This window comes from Saimiri boliviensis, chromosome 2 (genome assembly GCF_048565385.1).
Source record: "Saimiri boliviensis isolate mSaiBol1 chromosome 2, mSaiBol1.pri, whole genome shotgun sequence".
Taxonomy (NCBI): domain Eukaryota; kingdom Metazoa; phylum Chordata; class Mammalia; order Primates; family Cebidae; genus Saimiri; species Saimiri boliviensis.
This window is the reverse complement of record NC_133450.1, coordinates 234,822,970-234,847,788: the sequence shown is the minus strand read 5'-3', so window position 1 is coordinate 234,847,788 and position 24,819 is coordinate 234,822,970. Positions and strand designations below refer to the sequence as shown.

At 43.2% G+C, this 24,819-nt stretch overlaps 1 protein-coding gene across 3 annotated transcripts in view; it reads left to right on the top strand.

Moving 5' to 3' along the window:
- Positions 1-9,382: 9,382 nt before the first annotated feature.
- SYK (spleen associated tyrosine kinase) overlaps positions 9,383-24,819 on the top strand; it is an 82,523-nt gene continuing 67,086 nt past the window's right edge. For all 3 annotated transcript variants that reach the window (XM_039475209.2, XM_074395533.1, XM_074395532.1), the window contains exon 1: positions 9,383-9,556. The gene's annotated coding sequence lies outside the window, so the exon portion shown is untranslated. The remainder of the gene's footprint in view (positions 9,557-24,819) is intronic.

Genomic DNA, 24,819 nt, shown 5'->3' with positions numbered 1-24,819 from the left:
AGGCTCTTGCCAAGAGGTGGCAAGAGAGTTTCCCCTACTCACCTGCCCACTGGGAACAAAACTTTATTTACTTTTTATTGGGGTATAAGAGATTTAACATAAACTACCATTTTAATCATTTTTGAGTACAGGATTTATTGGTGTTCAGTTTATTCACATAGTTTTCTCACCATCACCGGCTAATCCATCCCCAGAACTTTCTCATCATCCCAATATCAGACACTGAACCCATGAAACACCGAGCTCCCCACTCCCCTTTCTCCAAGTCCCTTAATTTGAAATGGAATGACGACGATATTTTTGAAATTAGAAGGTTCACTTTTTGTTGACTTTCTCCTTGACAATCTTTCCTTGATTGAGTCAGAAGTCCCCACCCCCTGGTTTCTGGGACAGATTCCTCCCAGGCCTCAGGAGACTGTGCCCCATCTGCTGATGATGCCATCATCATCAGTGGGACCCCCAAAAGAACAATCTTGACTCACATGCTCACCATCTGCACCAGTCATAGACTTATAATGGGTTCATAAAAATTTACAGAAAGGGGTAGCCACAGCTAGGACCAGCCCACAACCACACAGACGTACAACACACACAGCCACATAGGGACCCACAGTTAGGTTAATGCTCTGCTGTTGTCTTCTTGAAAGTCTTAATAATTATATTTTTGAACTTGTGTTTGGTAAGTAGAATGCAATGGGACAACTCAGCACTTGCATGAGCAGAGGAAGTATACACAACACGCATGAACACCTCTGTGTTTCGCTGCCCATTAGCCCACTCCACTCATAATGCCACGAGCACAGAATGCCTGTGGACCCAGGATGTATGGAGTTCGGTGAGACTCAAAACAAGTATAAAGGAATCATGTTACACCTGTGACTGGATAAAAGGAGTATGGACAGCCACAGGAGGCCATACGTGCTTTTAGAACCAGTACCTGCTTCAAATGCAGAAAGAAGGCAATGGTATTATAAGAAAAATGCACAACCAGAGCACCCTATCACATCCTTCCTGACCTGGGCTGCTTCCCTGTAATTAGTCAACCACTTACTCTGAAATTAATGGCATAGACAGAAAAGGAAGGATAGAGCAATCTAGAGCTCCTGTCCTCTAGAGCTTTCTCATGCATTGGTCAGCCACAGGTAGAGAGGGTGCTGGTGCTCGTGCACATAGCAGGAAGTGGAATGGGAACGACTGAGTTAGTTTTGTGCAACGTCACCACTCTTCTGGTAAAGAGTGAAATACATAGGCACGTAAGAGCTACAGAGTACAAACTGTGTAATTTTGATGATTCTGCCTACAAGCCCAATGTTTTTATATTTACATATGAAACCGGCATAGCAAATTCTATATAAAGATAAATGATAAAGTCCATGCTAATAATTTATCATTTCTATTTTTATTTACCTAGAATGACATTAAATAGCAAAATTTTAAAAAACACGATGACAACGTGAGAGAGACAACAGAAAAAAAAAAGTTTTCTATTTTAATGCTTTTAATGGTCATTCTATCCTGCTTTTTGAGCAAGGGCCCATTTTTTATTTTGAACTAGGCCCCACAGATTATGAAGTTGGCCCTAGGCACACCCTCATATCACTACCTGTTCTGGTTATTTATTACTAGGTAAGCTATGTAACATATTACCCCAAAACCTGGTGCCTTGAAACGACAATCATTCTTAACTATCTCATGGTTTGTCACTCAGAAGTTCAGGCAGAGCTCAGCTAAATGATTCTTCTGCTTCACGTGGCATTAACTAGGTGCACTCTGTGGAAATCAGGTGGCTTCCAGGCTGTTAACACATCTGGTCTTGGCAAGGATTGGGAAGACTGGCTTCAGCTTGGCACCCCCAACTCTGCCCCACCATTTGGCCTCTCCAGCAGTCTCTGGAGTTCTTACATGGCAGTTCAGGGCTCCAAGAGACCAAGACCTAAGTTGTCCATCCTCTAAAAGGCTAGGCTTAGAATTAAAATGCCATCACTTCTGCCACACTTTCTTGGTCAAAACAGTAATAGGGCAGCCCAGATGCAAGAGGGAGAGTCTATTACACATCAAGAAACCAAGGCCTGGAGAGGCTCAGTAACTTGCACAAGGTCACATAGCTAGTAGGTCATAATCTTGGGAGTTGAACCCAATCTGGCTCCAGGGTCAATGCGGTAGGCCACTTTGCCATGCTGGTAATAGTAGTCTCTGAACAACTAAACTGTGTGACCATAAAGAACAATGTCTTAACTTCAGAAGGCAGCCTTAACACACACACACACACACACACACACACACACACACACACACACACACACCTTAGGAAGTAAAATTTGTGCTTTGGGAGGACAAGGCGGGCGGATCAAGAGGTCAGGAGATCGAGACCATCCTGGCCATGGTGAAACCCCATCTCTATACTAAAATACAAAAAATTAGCTGGATGTGGTGGCATGTGCCTGTAGTCCCAGCTACTCAGGAGGCTGAGGCAGGGGAGTTGCTTGAACCCAGGAGACGGAGGTTGCTATGAACTGAGATCGTGCCACTGTGCTCCAGCCTGGCAACAGTGCAATACTCAAAAAAAAAAAAAAAAGAAATTGTGAAAGAACTTTATAAATATTAGAATATTAGAATTCTCCAAAACTATAAATTAGAGATTCTAAAACCTCTTCTATCCCAGAGACAGGCCCCAGGAGCAAAACTGCTGGATGTACCTCTGACCCCATGGATGGAGAAAACTGGCCCCAGAGCAGAGCTGACACCTCAAGGGGATCTCTGCACCCGTGATGATGCACACACTGAGGTGCTGAGTGCCGCCCATCCCACTCTCAAAATAGAAACGTGAATCCCTCAACACGGTGCCAAGTAATGACTGGTGGGTTTGAGTTATCCTTAAAACGGAATCAGAGAATCTGTCATCTATGAATCCATACACATATGTATTTTCTATGTGTACTGATAATAAAAGTTAAGATCTCATCTTGTGAGGGGAGAAGCTTTTGCCCTCAGAGTTTTTCAAATCCTGGAAAAAGAATTATAATGAAGCAAAATTACAAAGCTGTAGTAATTAAAGCAGCAACACCTATCGGATATTAGATAGATCAAAGAAAAACAAAAGAAACACCAGAACTAAACACAAGCGTATAAGCAATTTGGCATTTGATAAAGTTTAATTGCCAATCAGTGAGGAGAAGATGGACTGTTGGATAAATTAACTAATCACTAGGGAAGATGAAATAGAATGTCCATCTTGCCCCTTGTGACCAAACAAAATCCCAAATGTATTATAAATAATTAAATGTAAAAAGGTAGCTGGGCACGGGGGCTCATGCCTGTAATTCCAGTGCATTGGAAGGCCAAGGTGGGCGGCACATGAAGCCAAGTGTTCAAGACCAGCCTAGCCAACACAGTGAAACCACATCTCTACTAAAAATACAAAAAATTGGCCGGGCATGGTGGCAGGTGCCTGTAATCCCAGCTAGTTAGGAAGCCGAGGCAGGAGAATCGCTTGAGCTTGGGAGGCAGAGGGATTTCTGTGAGCCGAGATCGCACCACTGCACTGCAGCCAAGGCGACAGTGTGAGACTCTGTCTCAAAAAATCAAAAGGTGTAAGCATTTTTATATATTTGGGGATAACAAAGGCATCAAAGCTAGAAATCATAGGTGGTTTTTTTCCACATAAAACATTTAAATCATATTGTCGACACAAATAAATGAATAAGAGAAAACTGAAGAGTGAACTCAAGAAAATGTTAAAACATAATTGACAAGCACAGAAGCCATTAAGACTTTGTAAATCAATAAAGATTCGTATATCATAAAAAATATTGAGAAATTTGATAAGGATTTCACCAAAGAAATAAATATGAATAGTCAACAACAAACATGTAAAATAGTATTCAACCTCTATAGTTAAAATGATACAAATCAGAAACAAAAATGGGATCGCCTTTGCATTGTACCCTGCCCAGGATGAAAACATTGATAATGCCTGGAGCTAATTGCTCTGAGTAGTAGAATGCCTGCCCTCACAGCCTGGCACCAGGAGCTTGCCTGCCCCTGTAGAACCTGTGTGTGATGAAGGGACAGGCACCCCTTCCTTGGGGCAGATGCAGCTCCCTGCTGGTCAAGCAGAGTGTGGTTTCGGTTTCAGCCACAGCAGGCTCAGAGAGCACCCCTGCACCAAGCACGACCCATACCAGCTGGAAGTATAAACCGGAATTGAATCTTTCCTGAGTGCAATTTAGCACTAAGTGTCGCAAATAAAATAGCATCGCCTCTGACTCTCAACGTTTCTCCTAGGAATGTATCTCATAGAGAGATTCATCAAGGATCAAAGATGTATAAACAGGGGCGTTTCCTGGCTCCGGAACTCCATTCCCAGTAAGCCACAGGGTTGTCAAAGGAGCCTGTCACAAGCTTCTGTTTATCAAACTTCACTGCTGCACAAGTGTGGGTCTGGATGCTATAAACGCACTGCCCTGTGCTCACATCCCACAGCTTTGCAGACAAGTCATCTGACCCTGTACAGAGAAGTCCATCTTTGTAGTAAAGTGCATACACTCTGGCACTGTGTCCAATTAATGATGAGGTCTCAAAGGCTTCATGGTCCTCCAGTTGCTTCATTCTCAAAATAGCCTTCAAATAAACCTTCTTCCGGTGCAAAGCATCCTGAACAGAATCATCTATCTGCCAGCCCAAATTTTTACATGCAGTCTGCCACACCTCTGTACAGGCACTTATCACCTTATTCCACTGTTTAGAGATGAGGCAGCCTGTGAGTAAAGTCTGAGGATCGAGCCATTGTAACAAATAAAAACTGAGCTCCAGGGGAAGGAGTTTGAGCAAGTCCCACTTGAGGAGAGTCTCTAGGTTATTGGCGAGATGCCTGAGCTGGACTGCCCCACTCAGACTAATCAGGTGATAATTATAGTTGTTATTAATATGTTAAGTTATTGTAGATCACAGAAATGGCCAAATTTCCTTATCAATTATGTCTTTAACTATGACTATTTAAAGTCATTTCCACGGTTAACTGCATAATACTGATGCAGTTTCTGGAAACTTCACAAGCACGCAAAATCCTAGAATATGGCGTCTTTTAGGAGGTTCATGAAAGGATGGAAAGGATCCTGAAAAGCACTCTTGAATCCGAGTTTCTAATTACTTTAACATCATATCATGGGTGAGAATTCCACAAGAATTAAACTGTGTAAGAATTCCTGAAACTTTCATAAAAAGACTGACTGGTTTATAAAACTGCTAACCCAAATAGAACAAAAATTAAATACCAAGACAATTCCTTGCCAGATTTTCATGCTAAATGAGTGAATACTAAAACCGTTTAGAGATACAATTTAAATGAACTCCATGGTCTAAGTTAAATGACCTATGATAACCCATTGGTTACCAGTGCTATGCACCTCAATTGGAGAAACAACTGGTATTTGAGAGGACATAAGTCCAATGTTAAGCATGGACTCATGGAGAACCAGGACAGCCACTTTGTCCTTCCAGGGTCCTTATTGTTATTAAAAGTTCTGCGGCCGGGCGCGGTGGCTCAAGCCTGTAATCCCAGCACTTTGGGAGGCCGAGGCGGGTGGATCACAAGGTCAAGAGATCGAGACCATCTTGGTCAACATGGTGAAACCCCGTCTCTACTAAAAATACAAAAAAAATAGCTGGGCATGGTGGTGCGTGCCTGTAATCCCAGCTACTCAGGAGGCTGAGCCTGTAATCCCAGCTACTCAGGAGGCTGAGGCAGGAGAATTGCCTGAACCCAGGAGGCGGAGGTTGTGGTGAGCCGAGATCGTGCCATTGCACTCCAGCCTGGGTAACAAGAGCGAAACTCCGTCTCAAAAAAAAAAAAAAAAAAAAAAGTTCTGCAATCCATGACTCACCATGGAAAAGATAAAATAATTCAAATCAAATATATCGGTGTGGTGACTTATAAAGTTTATAACCAATGTTTGGTGTGTTAAATTCATATTCCTGGGAAGACAATCAAAGCTTCAGGTATATTTGGTTACCTGATGGGCCATTTAAACATTTTATAAAGGGATTTCTATTCAATTGTCACTTTCAATGCATGTTTTTGGTTGTATAAAAGCTCTCCCATGCAAGAGGGCTGATGTTATAACAGTAGATTATTATGCTACAGTGTATTTTCACCTGGTAAAGAAAGCTTTTTATGGTTCACTGAGGACAATCAACCCTTTTACAATCTAGATGCCAAAGTCTGGATCTTCTGAAAACGTGAGAGAAAGACTGTCCTTGCCATCCACACTATAGTAAAACTTCGGAACCTTTAACGTTGGGTTCATAATGTCACAACTGAGAAGGGTCCCTCCATGCTCTTGGAACTGCATACCCACTGGAACCCTTAAGGTAAAGCTAAGCAGGGAAATTTCTCCTGAGAAGAAGATAGCATCCTTGATATGAGCAGCTTTTCCCAAGGTCATGGATCAAGGCTTCTACTATCATAAAACTTTTATCTTTGAATCATTTTTCCTTGATTATGGCTGTATGAATAATAGAAATTAAATAGGGTCTGTGGTGTGTACTTACGGGGTATACTTTTATTTGTGAAGGTTTTTTCAGCCAGCTTTATACATGGAAAATCTTATAGTTTGATAGATAAAAGATGAAGGCCCCATGCAGGTGAGAAATTTTAATAGCATATACATTGCCTAATAATCAGTCAGAAACAAAACAGTAATTCACTTCTCAACCCACATCATGGGTCAAAGAGAACATTGCCAGAAGGCCTTCACTCTTCTAAAAGGCATCGTTTGGCTGGGTGTGATGGCTCACGCCTGTAATCCCAGCACTTTGGGAGGCCAAGGCAGATGGATTACCTGAAGTCAGGAGTTCGAGACAAGCTTCGCTGATACAATGAAACCACATCTCTACTAAAAATACAGACGTTAGCTGGGCATGGTGGTGTGCACCTGTAGTTCCAGCTACTCGGGATGCTGAGGCAGGAAAATTGCTTGAACCAAGGAGGCAGAGTACAATGGGTGGAGATTGCACCACTGCACTCCAGCCTGGGCAACAGAGTGAGACTCCATCTCAAAAAAAAAAAAAAAAAAAAAAAAAAAAAAAAAAAAAAAAAAAAAGGTGTCATTTGTTAGGCTCTTTTCCCATGGTTTGAAGGAAAAGAGGCAATGATTAGAAATGTATCTCTCATGATAGGCCCTTAGCAGATGCTACTGTAAAGGCTATGGTTACACACAGATTTTAAATTCTTTTGTGAAAGTTGTGCTAAATAGTAGAATTGGCTAAACAGAGAAGTATCTACGTGGCTACAGGCACTTGTGGTCTATGGAGAAATACATTGGGTACTATACAGATTCAGTTGTAGGGGATAAATGAAAAGACCACCTAGTTAAGTAGGTACACTCTTTAACTAGCTCATTCTTTGATCTGTTTGATTTTAGGTGATTTGGCTTTGGGGATCCTGGGTAAGGAGCGTATTCCAAACTCTTGGTATTATCCTCCTGGTAGTCACAACAGTAGTCTCCCTGGTGCACTGTATTCTCTCAAAGGTTTTAAATGTTTGCACACAGCCATCTCTAGACTGCCAAATGGTCTTTTGTCAACTGGAATAGCAAAAGCTGAAAGAAATATGCAACCATGAGGACACTATAATCTATGAATGACATGATGATTTTCCTCAGCATGTTTCGATCACACTTTCACCTAAGTAAGAACCTGAACAAAAAGGGGGAATTTTATTAAACAAAATTACAGGAGGCCATTGTTTTGAACTGAGCTCATGAACTAGTCCCTAACAGACCAAACCAAACCAAAATGGAGTCGCTAGTGCTAAATGTGCCCAGAACAGACTGGGTTTTGTTTTTCCCTGCAAACAGGATGTTCCGCCATAAGGAGTTACCCTCTAACTACTCCCTGTTCCCTCCTTGCAAAACCCACTGTTCTACTGTTTCCCAGTGGGTTTCAAGACTATATAAATACATTTACAATGGTGATAGTGACATCGATGCTAAAGTTTTGGCCAATCTCTCAAAATTGGGAAAATGACCAAAGGAAGGGGAATTGTTAAAGCAAACTAAATGTGGCCTGAGAAGGACTCCATACTTCTGTATTTGAGTCCTTGTGGCTGAACTATAACCTAGCTTTAATAGGCAGACAAGATTGAAAATCTAACTTAGTAGGAGTATGGGGCCTGTAACAACAGCTGAGTCTTGGCCAATCCCAGCGGCCATACTTCAAGCACTCAGAAACTGCTAAGTGTTCAAACAAGGCAAATGTCAACTTGTAACCAATTCAGCTGTTTCTCTACTGTCACTTCTGATTTCTGTTCACATCTTCCTCTTTTTTTTTTTTTTTTTTTTTTTTGTCTATAAATTTGTTTTGACCATGAGGCATCCCTGGAGTCTCGGAATCTGCTGTGATTCTGGAAGCTGTCCCATTCCCAAATGATTCATTTCTCAAACTGATTTAAATCTAATCTAGCTGAAGTTTTCTTTTAACAGCTTTAAAAATGAATTAAAATCTAACACTGGAAGCAGAAAAGGCTGAGGGCTCCATCAAGTGTAAACAGTCCCATCCCTGTAATTTCTCCATGGCAATTACAATCCAGCACGTTATACATATTTTATTTTGCTTCTCGCATTTTGGCTGAGAGTGAAGCTTTTTTAAAACAGACACTGCCAGTCGGTTTTATCAAGAAGGTCTGGATACCGTTTTTGTGGGAACATTTTAAAGAGGAATGTCCAACATTTTAAAGAGGAAAAGGAGGATGAGTTGAGAGAAGGGTATCAGGCAGGTATGTCAACACCATTTTTAGGACTATAGGAAAGGATTACGTTTAATTTATTTGGCTGTAGACGTCAGAGCCGTCGTGGTACGAAGAAAGCAGTCTTCAGTAATAAGCCCTCAGAAGCGGCGCGCTCCGTTGCCCACTGGTGCTCGGTGAAGTCTGTTGTTCACCTGCGGGGCCCCGCTCAGCACTGCCCCGGCCTCCTGAGTGCTCCAGCACGGTGGCTTGGAGCCTGTTGGCTTGGTGACCCAGATACCCCCTCCGGCGACTATGCCCTGCAGTGGAGTCTCTACCCCAGCGTTGCACAGCCAATGGCAAGGGCCGCTGAGTGTCCGTGGGGCCTGGGCAGTGAGAGAAGCCACCGCGCTGGCGGGGAGGAGGGCAACGGCTGCGGGCCAGGTGGCGGGCAGTGCCACCTTCCCTGCCTGCGAAGGGCCCTCGCCCGGCCCGGCGGGAGGAGAGCGGCGCGCCGCACCTGGATTCCTCGGCCGGTGCCGCGCCTGGGCGGATCCCGCGGGCCGGCCCAGGGCTCCAGCCCGTGCCCGCCCAGCTCCGGGCGCACGGGCGCGGTCAGCAGGGCGGGCCAGGCGGCGGGGCGCGACATTGGGAGGAAGTGCGGGCCGCCTGCCCGGGCGCGTTAAGGAAGTTGCCCAAAATGAGGAAGCGCCGCGGCCCGGCGCTGAGGCCACCCAGGCGGCAGAAGAGCGAGGAGGAGCTGGCGGCCCCGCGCTGCGCCCCGGCTGAGCCCCGGCTGCGCCCAAGCGCCCGCCCTCGCCTCACCTGGCGCAGGTAGGTGTGGCTGCGTCCCCTCCCCGGTGCCAATTTTCTGGTGAGCGGAGGGGGTTTCGGGGGACGACGCGCCGCGTTCATGCCCTTTCTTGTTCTGCCTTTTTCGTGTGCCCAGTCACACCGGGCAGGTGCCCGCAGGGCCTTCACCGCGGAGGGAAAAGGGCTGAAACCAGGAGACTAAATACGGTGGGTTCCGCCAGCCTCGCTCCTGATCCTGCCGGCGCTCGGGATCCAGAAGCAGCGCCGGGAGAGAGGGGCCCGGGCCTGGGCGGAGGGGACAGAGCTCTGAACCTGCGGAAAGCGACCCTGGACCCCGGCGCGCCCAGGCCCACAGGGAGCGCGGAAAGTGCGGTCGCGGCCCGCGAGGCTGGGATGAGGCACAGAGCCAGGAATTCGATCTTGGAGCTAGAACATTGTCCTTTGGCCATTTACACCAATCCATGGGGGAAATGCCGCGGTAGTGATCAGAGTGACTCCATGTAGAAATGTCCAGACGTCTTATAAGCCCAGACAAATGTTTTACTACAGAAAGAAACAGCAGTTGCATTCAAACACCAAACTTTCTGAACCACTACTAAAATTTAGCATGATTACTCTGGTGAATACATTTTCATTGTCAAGTAATTTACTTAGCCAATGAACCTGGAGAACAAGAAAGTTTTACGTAGTAAAATGTAAACTTGAGTAAAGAGGTAGGGTGATTCTTTGTTTTTGTTTTTGTTTTGTTTTGTTTTGTTTTTTGTTTTGTTTTGTTTTGTTTTTGTTTGTTTTGGGCAATATAGGTCCAAAACCTTAAGCCCACCTGAAAACTATACAAATGCGATCGATTCTTTGATTTTTTTCAATGTTCGAGGACTAGAAAGACAATTGGAGAAGTGAGAGTTTGAATCTTTTTTTTTTTTTTTTTTTTTTTTTTTTTTTTTTTTTTTTTTTTTACGTTGGAAACGCTGTTGCAAAACAGTTTATGAGTTTTGCCTGACTTACCGAAGATTGAGTTGAATTCAAGTAGAACTGTTGACTGGAAGTTTTTCTTTTTCCTCTACTTCTTCTTCTCCTTTTCTTCTTCTCCTTCAAAGCATTGAGTCTGTAGTAAAACAAGGAGTTGGAGATATACCATCTCTGATTCTTCATATTAAAAAATAGAAAAGGAATCGTTTAATCCCTGAGAGTTTCTGGAAGAAATTGAATTGATTCTAGCATCTGACTTCGTCTTAGTAGGGACACATTCATTGCCTTTAAACAGGCAGCATTTTAATTGAATGCAACTAAATACATTGATGTCCTCCCCAGTGAAAGTCCGGGCAGGGCATAGATAGAACTACCTTTGAGCTAAAAGGCTTAAATACACGTAAATTATTAAGTGTTTTAAGTGAGAAATCTTTGTCAGTGAAAATTATTTTGTCAAATCACTTTGTTCTATCTGAATGGCACTTTTAATGTATTTAGAAAAATCTTGCATTAAAACAGAAACTTATTTGTCTCACTCCCTGTATTTGAAGTGCACTTTGAAAGTGTATTTGAATGAGAGATTATCATCAAATTTCTTGATTTGTGTCTTATCCTCTTACACTTCTTCCTTGGTTTTGAATAGGTTGGATTTGAACACTAGGAAAAAAGAGATTTTTTCTACTGATGGATTGTGGGAAGATTTTTTTTTTAAGCCTCTGTATTTGAAGTGAAATATAAAATAGGATTTAGAATAGTTTTAATAACTAGAATGCTTTAAGCTAGGATAAAGATGGGGTGTATACTTTAGGTCTTTACCTTTCCTGAGAGATGAAATTGGTAGAAACATTATTTTATTGCTAGATTTGCACTTGAGAAATGATTCACCTTCATCTTTGTTAGGCTGCTATTTATATTGTAAATGCAGATCTAATCACTCTGTTTTTTAAACTGGAGACTTCTTAGTAGAACTTCACTTATTTAGTACATTGTTTACCCATGGTTATTATCCAGCATGCTTGTGCCAAAGTGTATTTTGGAATTCAAGCTTTTTCAGAATTTGGAATTAAAACATAAAATCTAAATTTGAGCCGGGCGCGGTGGCTCAAGCCTGTAATCCCAGCACTTTGGGAGGCCGAGGCGGGTGGATCACAAGGTCAAGAGATTGAGACCGTCCTGGTCAACATGGTGAAACCCCGTCTCTCCTAAAAATACAAAAAATTAGCTAGGCATGGTGGCGCGTGCCTGTAATCCCAGCTACTCAGGAGGCTGAGGCAGGAGAATTGCCTGAACCCAGGAGGCGGAGGTTGCGGTGAGCCGAGATCGCGCCATTGCATTCCAGCCTGGGTAACAAGAGCGAAACTCCGTCCTAAAAAAAAAAAAAAATCTAAATCTGAGAATTGAGAAAGACATCGCACAGAATTTAGGGAGGTAAACACGCATGTTGATGCTGCTGATTACTTGCCATTCCAGTATAGTCTGGAGAGAATCCTGTAATTCCATGCATCAATATTTCTGCACTTTCACATTTAACAACATGCATATTCTTACTAAGGGGAATAAATGAAGACTATAAATAGCTGTGTGTCTGTTTAGAGCAGGTGTTATCACTACAAGGGCTTCTCTAAAATTTACCAAAAAAAAAGGTCTTGTTTTTCAGAGCTTTCTAGAGCTGGAGATGATGGACTGAGTCTGTATTAGACTCCACTGGACTATGGTTTGCTTTTGAAAGCAAAGTGCATTCATATTGCTCAATACTTCACACAATACTTCACACTTTCCAGTAATTAGAAGGGCAGTTCCTCTCCCTTAAGGGAGTCTAAAATAGCAAGATTTTACTGAATTTTCAATCGTATCGATCAAAATAAAGGTCCTTCAAGTAAGAGCAGATGTTTCATCTTTGTAATATAGTTTCAAACAGCAGAGTTTCTGACAGTCTACGATTTTAGAGAAAGAGAGCAGAAGTTACTCACAAACGGGGTTACTGCCACCCTTTACAGCTGCAGTCTGTCCATGGAAGAAATATTATTTCCTGTTAACTTTGCAACCAGCTGGGTTTGTATCAGTTATCTACACCTAAGTGATGGCTAGTTTTTACTTTCTCAACTTTCCCTGTGTAGACGTTTTTTCCAACTACCCCCTGACTTTTCTACTCTTGCTTTGCAGGTTTTAACATTTTCCACAACTTCTGGACTGGTTTAGCTGTAACTGAGTGGAGAAAAAACCAAAAATTTAGGCCTTTGGGGTAGAATTTGTTTCAAAAGCCTACATGTTGAACGTTACTTTTTCTTCTAAAAAACGAAAATCAGAAGGCAGAGTCCTAATGAGAGATTGTAAACAGATTGCCTGATTTGTACCTTATCCTCTTCTACTTAGACTTAGACAGGTTGGATTTGAATCCTAGGAAAAATGGTTTTTCTACTGAAGGATTGTGGGAAAATGTTTTAAGAACTAGTCTGACTGGATTTTAGGAAAGTTAATTCATTTTAATATGATGTGATCAGGGAAATTTTCTATTTGCTTATAATTTTATCTGACCAAATATTAGCTTTTATCCATCTGAATTTTTTTTCCTTTATGAATCCAATTGTGTAAGTTTTGTCCTACGTCTCTTAAAAGGTGGTTAAACTGGAATCTTAAAGACAGTTGAATTTAGCCAAGACCAAAGATACCCCAAATCAGAATATTTTGTTTAGGCTATAGTATGTTTAACAAATCAAAAATGGTTCCCTTGATTCTTTTCTTTCTGGGAAACCACGTGTTGATTTCTGGCAGCTGGCCAAAGGCAGATGGTGGTGGAACAAGCAAAGACAGTTAAGAAGGTGATGATGACTAGATTACTGAGGAGTGCCGTGAGCTTTCCTGTCTCTGCTCAGAGGTGTCTAGCTCTGAAACTGGGATCCTGGCTCGGAGCTGGAAAGGCGCCTGCAGTCACTGCTGTCCTGGAGCGCTGGAAGGGAGCATAAGTGTGGGAAGACAGTGGACTTCTAGGCTGGGTGCAAAGTGGGAGATATCTTGACCCAAGTGAAAAGTAGGCAAGCTGCAGGTCCACCCAGGCAGCCTGGACTGGAGCCCGGGTGAGGGAGGCTCTCGACCCGGATACTGTTAATTGGGGAGAGAATGTAAATTCAACAGGGGGAGGGCCAAGGGCAGAGATTCAGTTTAAATATTGCTTTACTTAGGTATACGTTGCCTGACTATAAGTAGCATTTGAATGTTCAACATGTGACCTTTCATTTTTGCTCTCCATTGGTTTCTCGTAACCGATACATCCTTATTTTACCTTGGTCAACCTGGTAATTTATTAATACGACATCTATCAGTTCCTGTTGAGTTGACATGCAAATGTTTGGTATGACCTAATTTAATTTCTCTTTTTGCTTAATTTTCATTTGTAATGCTTTCCTCTTTTCATTCTTCCCATCCTCTGGTACTGCTTTGAGTTATTTCCTCTAGAATTCTCATTATTTCCTTACGATTGGCATATTTGCAGTTTTATTTTTGGTGTACTAATTCTAGACAGTGTTTGTTGACACTGAGAATTGAGGACTTGGCGGTCCTGTGCCACCAACACCTTCCACTCCTTCCCACACTGTCCCAGGACGAGTATTCTCTCACTTGAGGTTAAGAAGTTATTTGGTGTGTGCTTATTATGGTTATATAAATACAGTTCACTGCTAAGGCAAGGCATGTGAGTTCATTTTCTTTCTTGTTCCCCTTTTTGCTTTTTCTGGGGCCAACCCTTGCTTTGTTTTTGTGTTTTCTTAGTTTGTACTGTGCCAATTGACACCATTTTCCATGGGGTCAGATGTGCCATGTAATCTCACAGTTCCATTTTTCTTTCTTTTTTTTCTGGAAACTTCCATCTTTTTATTCTAGTCTAACAGTTGCTCTTCAGTGTTACTATACGTATAGTAATACCTGAAGAATATATGGGGTGGTATTTGGTGTGGTTTTTTTTTTTTTTTTTTTTTTTTTTTTTGGTAAAGATGGGCTCTCTCTATGTTCCCCAGAGTAGTCTTGAACTCCTCGGCTCAAGCAATCCTCTTGCCTCAGCCTCCCAAAGTGCTGGGATTACAGGCATGAGCCACTGTGCCTGGCCCTATGGGGAATATTTGTTGACCAAATATGTTTTCTGTAAATTGTCTGTCATACCCTTTGTTGTACGAAGGCCTTTTATCAACATTCACCTACATTTTACGTGTTGTAAATCCACTGTCGTAATTATTGAAAACATTTCTCCAGAGCCTTTTATTTCTATGGTTATTTATTTACTGCAGCATAGAACTCCTTTGATTTCTGCCATCAGGGTGCATTATGAATCACTAATGAAAGATGATTTTTAACTCGACTTTAACAGCATCTACATTTTACATCAGTGTCAACGTCACTTTTGTGTTTGATACGACCCTGCCATTTTATTATCTGAGTGATGAGAATGTTTCTTTTTTGGGGACATGGAGATCTCACGAGACCTCAAGCAGATTGCTGGCCTTCTCCTCGATTTCCTTGATTGATTCCTGAAGTGGACACCGTGGAACGCTAAGCAGAGAGTTCCCTGGGAAGCTTGCTCAAGTGAGCGTGAGAAATGCTGGATGGAATAAAGTGCAGCAAGCGGGGCTAAATATCATGAGCATCTTCAGAGCCTCTGTGCAGGTGACATGCACAGAGATTCTCCAAGAGGACCAGTCTCAGCCAGTGGTCCTACGCTTCTGTGACCCTGCTGTGTATTTTTCCTTAGGCTTTCAGGACCAGCTCTGCCGTAGCCTCTTTGGCAAACACTGCGTGACCTCTTGCTGCTCCCTTACAAGCTCCATAGGCTTTGCTTGGTAGAGGCAGAATGTTGTGATCGTTTTCATCTTAAATGCTAACAATATATGAATTATTTGGTTGGTACAGTGCCTCAAAGTCACATTTATGGAATATTTTTGTAGATAGTCATTGAGAGTAAGGGTCCGAGGCCCCATGGGGTCCAAATCCCCCTTCTTTATTTGTAAGCTATTCTTGAAGGCTTTGTCAATGGAGCAGTCACAGAGGGCTGCGCCGTGATACCTAACAGAGATGTGCCAGGTACCTGGTGTGTGGTTAAAACTGACATAACTGTCAGAGCCTCTCCCAGGTGGGCTGACTCTGGGAATCTGCCCTGCAGTCTTGGAGGGAGGGCATATCCAGACAGGTTTCAGACGACCAACTGCAGTTGCCAAAGTTATTTTCTCTGACCTCCAAGATGGGAGAACTTCCTAATATTTTCTTTTAGAAGAGTTGCGTATCCTCTTTCCAATTGCGTAACTGAGACAGGAGTGCATATCCTTTCATAAGGGATTCAGATACAGCGAGCAACAGAAAAGCCCTTCTCAACCTCCACGCTCAGTCCCAGCCCCACCCCCAGTCCCGCTGTGCGAGAGCAGTTGGGGCTCTTCTCTTCTATCTTTCGTCCTTTCTAAAGTGGATTCATGTGTTTGTGCACATCTTCAGAAGATATAGTAGTGGGGTGTGTATGTCTTAATACTTTTATCACTCTAGAACTTTATTAACAATATGTTGGGGTGCAGGAGGTCTCCATATTCAGTGATTATTATATTTTATTATGGCAGTCCAGAATAGCATGTCAAAGTCTTTCTAAATTTTGATATTATAAACAGGGCTGTAGTGAATGCACTTTTTCTTTTCATTCTTTCCCTCTCCTTTGCCATTTGCACTGTGTTTTCATGAAACCATCAAGTTAATCTTTATCTCAAGAAAGTCCCTCATCCCTCTCCATCCTGTTCGTCAGTCTATCAACTTGGTTTTCCTGTGATTATTTCGTGGTTGATTTCCAAGGAATGTAGTTACTTCTTTGGGATTTTGTTAAGTGATGTATTAGGTTCCTGTGTATTTTATTACTTGTTTGAGTCCACCATTACCCCGTCTCCTCAGGCATCAAGTCATCTGTTTGCATGCTTGGTGCCTCTCTCCCCTGGTGTCAGCTTTCCTGATGTACTGGGCATTTCCAGGTGTGTGCTGGTCTTTTTTTTAGGTACCCTGGGTGTTAGTGTTTTAAGGCTGCATTCTTGCAGCCTATCCCGCATCAGATAGGAGGAGGGCAAGGCCTGGATGTGCACCGGGTAAGATAGGCTCGTAACTGGTGTGTGTGGTGTGAGGGTGGCAGGAGTCCACTGTTCTTTGTGGATGTGGCTGTGCCTTCCCTGTTCAAACGGAGCCACACACATATCCTTTCCTGCAAGGGGCTTCTGCCACTTGCTTGGAGCTAGAGAGCATCTACTCTTCCCTTCTCCTCCTGCTCCTCCCATTCCTTCCTTAGGTCTCTGTCACTTCTAAGGCACTCCACCACGGGTCTTCTCCCACCTTGAACCCCCACACTGCTGCCTGCCTACATTGGGGGCTGTGATTGCCCCCATCAGTGTGAGCCTGTCTCGCTTCATGCCTTTCAAGGACAGCATTCATTGTCAAGCTACTCATGGAATATCTCCCCAGCTCCTCAGCATGCCATGGCTTCATTTTCCGTAATATTGTTTTTAATATTGTTTCTTCCCCTTCTCTGCATTTACAGCTGTGCATATGCTTGAGGTCGAAGGCCACCACTTCCTTTTTGTTAGCAACACCAATCAGCTGATGGTCATGGCTACTTGAAGGAAGTCACAGTGAGGACGATGGGGAAGAGCCCGGCTAGAGCAGGCTGCACAGCAGGCCTCCGTGTTAGGTTCCCCAAATTGGTTCCGGTGGTCATGTAGCTCCGTCATGAAGTCTGTCCTGCTTATTAGGACACTGAAGGTCCAAATTCATAGATTTCTTAGAAGCCTGCTTAAATATGCGTAGGATATAGTTCAACCTGATTAGAGATGGGCTCAGAAAGGCAAAAGGATTTGTCCAGCTACTAAGTGATGTTGCTGAGATTAGAACTCTTGAACGTAGGCATGTGTAATCCAGAACCAGAATCCTTATCTGCTACTCTAATAAGGTATAAAAGAGGACCTGCTGTCCAGCCTAAGTGATGGGCAGGTTTACAGTCCTGTCAGCAGCTCAGGAAAGCCTGGAGAGGCAGAGGGAGGACACAGGCTCAGTGTCAGACGTGCCGATTTTACTCTTTACAGATGTTTATGCAAAACTTATTATGATCTTTGTAGCCTTTGCATTGAGGAGTTAAGCACATACCATAGGAATTAGACACAATCTCAAACCAATGAGAGGTGCGTGTGAGAACAGCTGCAGCTTTTCGGCATGCCTTCCTTCCACAGAGATAAAGTTACTATCCAGAGTGAACTAGAGCCACGTGTGAAGTGAGCGCCAAGCCCCGAGCCACGAGTGTCCCTGTGGTTCCTGCATCCGACCTCCCTGTTGGTGTCTGTCCCCCTCTGAGGCAGAACTGCTGCTTTCTGCCTGCGTCACTGTCGTGAGGGTTGGGAGGGGAAGTACGAGGTGTCATGAAGGCTTGGAATACAAGTCGGGGTGTGGACAGATTTCAGTTCCTTTTCCCTCCTGTTATAGCAGTGTTGGTGAGGTAGGTGGGACTTCAGTGATTTGGTCAAGGAAAGGCAGGTTGGCAGCTGGGGAGAAGGACTGAGGCTAGAAGGAAGACAGAAAGGCAAGTATTTGTGAGGGATGATATCCCCAAAGAAGCCAGCAGTGTCCCCAAAGACTTATGTGTAAAGTATTCCTCAGAGCTTATCTCTTCTAAGAATACCCTGGAAGCTGTGTCAACGTCTGTTATGGTGGAATTGGAGTATCGGTCAGATTGGGCTTTCATAACAAAGCACCATGTACTGGACCGCTCGAACAGCCCAACGCATCGCCTTTTTCGATTTACAAAAACTTAGTTTTCATTCTTTCACTTTAGATTTACAAAAGTGTTTCTTTCACTTTAGATTTACAAAAACTTAGAGAGAGAGAGACTTACGAGAAGACTCAGAGAAGAAATGTAAGATAAAGGTGTTAAGGAAGACAAATGCCACAAAATTGTAAGGTGAAGCTGTTGTGGGGAGTGGAGCCCAGGCCCGGATAACACGCAGGCGTGAGGGTAAGGGAGGCTTTCCACACCCGGCAGGGGAGGCGCAGGGCCGTGGATGAATGGTCTTGTGGAAACCGCAGACCGTTTGGAAAAAAACCAAAACTTTGCTCTTTATAACAAAATAAATTCTAAACTGAACAAAAAAATAAATCTATAGCATTGAAATCATAAAACTATTAAAAGAAAACTTAGGTGAGTTTTAAAATGATCGTGAAGAGGCCTGTCTAAATCTGATAAAACATATGAATTTATAATCTTATCAATCTTATGATGAGTATGATTTCCTAAAATTTTAAGCAAATCCCTGTCATAATGAAAAAAATATATAAATAAATGAAAAAATGGTAAGATATATATAATTTCAATGCTTGTTGCAAAGCATCAATAGCTTTTATATGCACTGAGTCTTATTAATAAGAAAAAAATATAGACAGGCACTGACCATTTGGTAATATCTTTTAAAATTTAAAACACAAATGCTTTGACTTAACAATTTCACTTTTAGGAAACTATTACACAAATAAATTGACAAAAGTAGAAAAATATATATGCATATAGTAATTCTTTGCAACGTTTTATTTTATAATTGCAAAAAAAAAAAGGAAAAAGAAATATCACTAAGGGAAGTGCAGTTGATTTATATATTGGAATCCTATGCAGGCTTCTAAAAAATGTGGAATTGTCATATACCAAATATAAAGATGTCCAAGTTAGACTAGTGAAAAAGCAAGACGTAACATATTATATTTGTTTAAAAAACTCATGCTGAGTTGGGTGCAATGGCTCCTGCCAGCACTTTGAAAAGCCGAGGTGGGCGGATCCCTTGTGCTCAGGAGTTTGAAACCAGCCTGGGCAACGTGGCAAAACCCCACCTCTATGAAAAATACCAAAAAAAAAAAAAAAAAAAAAATTAGCCTGGAGTGGTGTATGTGCATGTAGTCCCAGCTACTTGAGGGGCTGAGGTAGGAGGATCTCTTGAGTCCAAGGGGTCAAGGCTTCAGTGAGCCTAGATCATGCCACTGCACTCCAGCCTGGGTGACAGAGCAAGACCCTTTCTCAAAAACAATAATAATAATAAGTAAAGAAATAATAAATAAAAAACTCACGCATGTACATAATAAGTGATGTTGGATTGTTGTTTACTGTGTATAGATGCATGTCTGCCTGTACAAATGTATCCAGTGTGTACATATGTGTGTGTAAATATGTAGCATGACCTAGAATTGTAAGCACCAAATTAAGAGCAGAAGCTATTTGGAGGAGGGAGTAGAGTAGGTTTCAAGAAAAAGGTGAAATTTGTATTTTTATCCTGTTTATTTTGATGTGCATGCAGTATTTACAATGATCATGAGTGTGTATTTTTTTCAGTTAAGAAAAATGATAATAATAAAGTTTGCTTGGGATAAAAGAGTAAGTAGGATGAGACCAGGAAGAAAAGTAACTTAGAAATACATCATGCATCATGACTATTGGCACTCCTCTGTCCTCCAATGAAGAGTGAGGCTTTGAGAGGTTCAGCAGCTTGCCCAAAGGTATACAGCAGTGGTCTCAAACATACGTGCACCCTCTGTCACTCAGGTCCTAAAGCCCAGGCCACCTCCAAGGAGACTGGGGTGCTCTGGTGTGCAGCCTGCCTTCAGATGTTTCTTAAAGCCATTCCTACTCCACCTCACCCAGGGCAGCAGCCAGGACTGAGGTCCACTGTTTGACAGCCAGTTAGTAGGATTTTATGGCACATACACACATCTTTAAAGGTTGACAGGGCGGGAGGGGGTGTCGGTCACCAAATTGAGCTTTATTGATATGCTGGGTATAATGGCAGCTGTGTGTGCCTTTGACTGCAAAGATACTGGGCAGACCAGAGTGGCCCCTCCCCATTTGATGTGTGTATGCGTGTGTGTGTGTGTGTGTGCGTGTGTGTGTGTGTGTGTGTGTGTGTGTGTGTGTGTGTCAGATTGAGAGAGAGAGAGCTTGTGTTTTTCTGTTGCAAACACTCCTTTCCATGGGAACTTACATTCTCCTAAGGTCTGCCACTCTGCAGAATTTTCGGAGGAGGGTGGTAGAGTAAGAATGTCGGTGTGTTCTCAGCACACAACTGTAAGACTTGCAGGAGGTGAAGGCACATGAAATAATTCTCAGAGGAAGAATGTGGGCATTGGCCAGATAGAAAAACCCACCTGTACCATTTTCTACACAAGATGATTTGAATGGTTTTGGTCTTTAAGATTTTTTTAACATTATTCTTAGTCCACTGTGCTTGATTCCTTCAGACCATTTGTCATCTACATGCTTGGTGTGAAATGTTTTTTTTCTAACGAGAAGGATGTAAGCAATTTTGCTCCTGGTTGAGAGCTTGGGCCATGGTTTCTTGGTGTCTGTGGCTTGGCTTCTGGGCCTCACTGACTGCAACTGACGGTGACCTGAAGGGCTGATCTTGTCGGTCATTAGGGGATGGGCTGCTGCTGCTCCCTTCCCACCGCAGCTGCCTCTGCCCGCACTGTGCCATACTTGCCCAGGAGAGCCCCTGGACTCATCACCTGCCCCTGTGTTTATACTTTATAATAAAATCTCTAGAATTGTGGCTCTGACCTAAAATGTCCAGTTCCAAGAAGTGGCCCCTCCCTTTTGGGGGCAGAGTGGCTGTTAGAAGCAGACCAGGCCCCAGGGTCTAGATTCCATCCTTCACTTGAAACTGCTGGCAGCTGGTACTACCCGTCTCCAATATAATGTTACAGATACGTAACCCTTGGGTTGTGATCAAGCTCAGAGATGCTCTATGCAGAACACCAGTCAGACTGGCTGGCAAAGAATAGGCCCTCTGCCAGCTGTTCAGGTTGAATGCAGAATGTCAAGGACACATAGCTACTGGTTACCAGGGAACTGAAGAGAGGGTTCTTTTACAAGCAAAAAGATTTTGTGAGAGGGTCACAGAAACAGAGGGACTCTTGCCCGACAGTATCATAGACAAATAAGTTGTGTCTAGATCCTAATCGTGTGTTTAGGGCCCTGCTGGATTTAATAAGCAACATAAGGGCGGGGCACGTCATCCTCCACTTTCACATCCCCAATCACTAGACAAGGTCACTTCACCTGGGTGGCATCTTATTCAGAAGCTCTAAAAGACTTCGTTGCATGACTTTGGCCCTTGTGCTTTTAAAATGTCTAGTTGGAGAGTTTTATATATTCTGCTCCCAGCATGACATGCTCTTTGCATACTGTGGATACTCTTAAAGTTATTTCTCATATTTTAATATATCAGATATGACTTGGATATAGAGAAAAATGTGTCACCCCCATCATAAAAAGAAAACCCAGAGGCTTCAAGTTTGGCCCAGGTAGGAGGGGTTTCTGAAAGGGAGAGGTACCGGGATCAAACACTCTGGTCCTGGGGGGTGTGTTTATAAGATGCAGCTCATCAGGTTGGGCTCTGTCATCCCGACTGAGGATGTTCAGTACAGAGCCACTAGCCACGTGAGGCCATTGACTGTTCCGTTACATAAAACCATTTAAAATAAATGTTAGATTTCATTTAAAATTCAGTTCTCAGTCACCCTGGCCATCTTTCAGGGGCCAGTTGCTGCATGTGGGTGGTAGGTCTGTGTCAGACAGAGTAGAACAGGTATTTCCATTGTTGCAGCAAGGTCAGCTGGACACCAAGCTGCTCTCAGGCCAACCCCTGAGGAGCCCAGGAAGGACATAGGCTTCCACCCTCCTCTCTCCTTTCCCAGCTCTCAGTGCCACCCCTTGTCTAAATGCACGGTAATTCTTGCCACTATTCCGCGTGTTGATACCTGCAGCTCCCAATCTTCTTAAGAGGATCTGATCCTGGGAACTGATGAGGGCACCAAGAGTATCCTCTCCTTAAATGTGAGACCATAAGTCTTGTCCATAGGGTTCTGGCTTGGCCCTCCATCCTCAAGGCTGTAACGTTCACCTACACAACACAATGCACGTGCATACACACGCACTATGATGTTACTGCTCAGTCACCAGGAACTGACATGGTTTCCAGTTATTTTCTTGCAGAGTCCTCCAAACGGTCACACAGCCTGGGAGAAAGCCACAGAGTCACATATCCTTGGAATAAACACTCTTAATTCATAATAGTTTCTGAAAGAACAAACCAGTTTTTTGTTCAAGAGAGTTTTGAGGGAAGAGAGAAAGGCTTTGTCCTGGTCTCTTTCTCTTCAGTTAAAAAAAATCCAACATAGTTTCCTTGAAACTGTGATGGATTTGTCCATTTTGAAAAGAAGATGAGAAAGGGAACGTGTTTCTCGTGAAGGCAAAACAAAAAAAATAGAATGCCAAGCAACTGGCCCTGGTCTGTACTTTCAAGTCTAAGAAACAAGATGTTTGTTTCTGGGAATGCCTTCCATTTGCTCATTTTGTAAGTAGTCAAGACGGGCTGAGAGTGGAGCATCCTGAAGCACCCCATTGGGCAGGGGAAGGGATCAGGTAGCGGCACCCCTGGGGACCCCCAGGCTGTGGGCTTCAGTCTTGCCTCACTCTGGGCGCTGGGGCAGAGATGTGTGGCTGGCCTGTCCCTGGAGTTCCTGTGCTGCTTAATTTGAGCAGAGATAAAACACCACAAGAGAAGTCGTTTTGAAGGGCTTGTGAATTATAGGACTTCCTTTCATGATTCAGCCTGACTCCAGGAAGCGCAGTTACGTGCCCCCCTCCCGGGGGAGCTTCCCCTCACAACCAGCACTCAGACTCCACTTACCACGAAAGACACAATCAAGATTCTTCTTCCCGAATTATTGTCTTAACAAAATTGATATGTCTAAAAACGGAGTCAACATTTTCATTCATCGAAAATGTTTTCGTGAATGATGCCTTTCATATGACTTCCTTATAGACCCACGTAGATCAGGGAATGTTGTGCTCAGCTCTGTGGGTATTTCCCTCTACTTGGGAGCCTGGGCTGCTGCTGACTTCAGCAGTCAGCTCTGTTTGGATCAGTTTTGAACCCCAGAACCTTCCACATAGAGGTGATAATTCTAGATAATTCTAGGGCAACTGCTTATCTATCACGGCTGTATACTAGGCTCTCTAGAGAGTGTTACAAGAAATACCGATGCCTGGGCCCATCCCCTGGAGATTCTGAGTGTTAGGGCTGGGAAAAGAGCATCCTGGATGATCCTAACCTGCAGCTGGGGTGCAAAGCCACTGCTCTCAGCTGGAGCTTTTCCTTGTTTTCTCTCTTTCTTTTTTATTTATTATTATTTATTTTTATTTTTATTTTTTATGAATTGAGCTTACTAATGGAAGCAGGAACTTGTTCTGTTTAGTGGCCATGAGAACCACATAGGCAGCAGAGGCCGCCGTTAGCATCTGCTGCACTGGGCTGCACTGGGCTGCACTGGGCTGGGCACTGCCAGCTTTAGGACACAACTAGATGGAGCGATTTGGAAGCAAGTGTTTAGAAGGTGGAGAGCTGTGCTTCTGTTCTTCTGATTCTTGACAGAGACATCAGAATGTTCCACAGTCACTTTGGTCTAAGTCCCGAAATTGTTCACTGCCAGCCCTGAGCCCAGCCAGATGATGTGCCTCTGGTTGGACACGTTTGCCGCCTTTGAGAACTGTGTGGATGTTACTCTTCTGTCTTCTGGCTTGATGTGTTTCCAAGGAGAAGGTTGGGGTCCAGTAATGTTTAAAAAAATTTGGGGGACAAATTTAACCTTACATAATTATGGGGTACACAGTGCTGTTGTGTCTATACGGTGGGAAGGACTGAATTAAGACAATGAACATACCCATTAACATAAATGATTTTCATTAATCCTCTATCTGCAGCTTTGTGCTCTTTGACTGGCATCTTCTCATCCTCTCACTCCCTAGCTCCTGGTAACTACTATTTTGTTCTCTATTTCTATGAGTTCAGTCATTTTAGAGTGAGATAAATATGAGGTATTTGTTTTTCTGTGCTTGACTCATTTCACTTTACATAACTTTCTCCAGCTTCATATATGTTATCACAAACAATAGGATTTCCTTCTTTTTCATGGCTGAATAGTATTCCATTGCATGTGTGCCACATTTTCCTTAGTCGTTTCTCTCTTATGGACTCTTTGGTTGATTTTGTATTTTGGCTATTGTGAATACTGCTGCAGTGAACATGGGAGTACAGATATCTTTTCAACATAAATTTGTAAACTTTCTAAAAACATTATGAGGTGGTTTTTTTGGTAATTTTTTTGTTTGTGGCTCATCAGCTATCATGAGTGTTAGTATATTTTTTGTGTGACTCAAGACAATTTATCCTCCGGTTTGGCCCAGGGAGGCTGAAAGATCACACATCACTGCTCTAGAG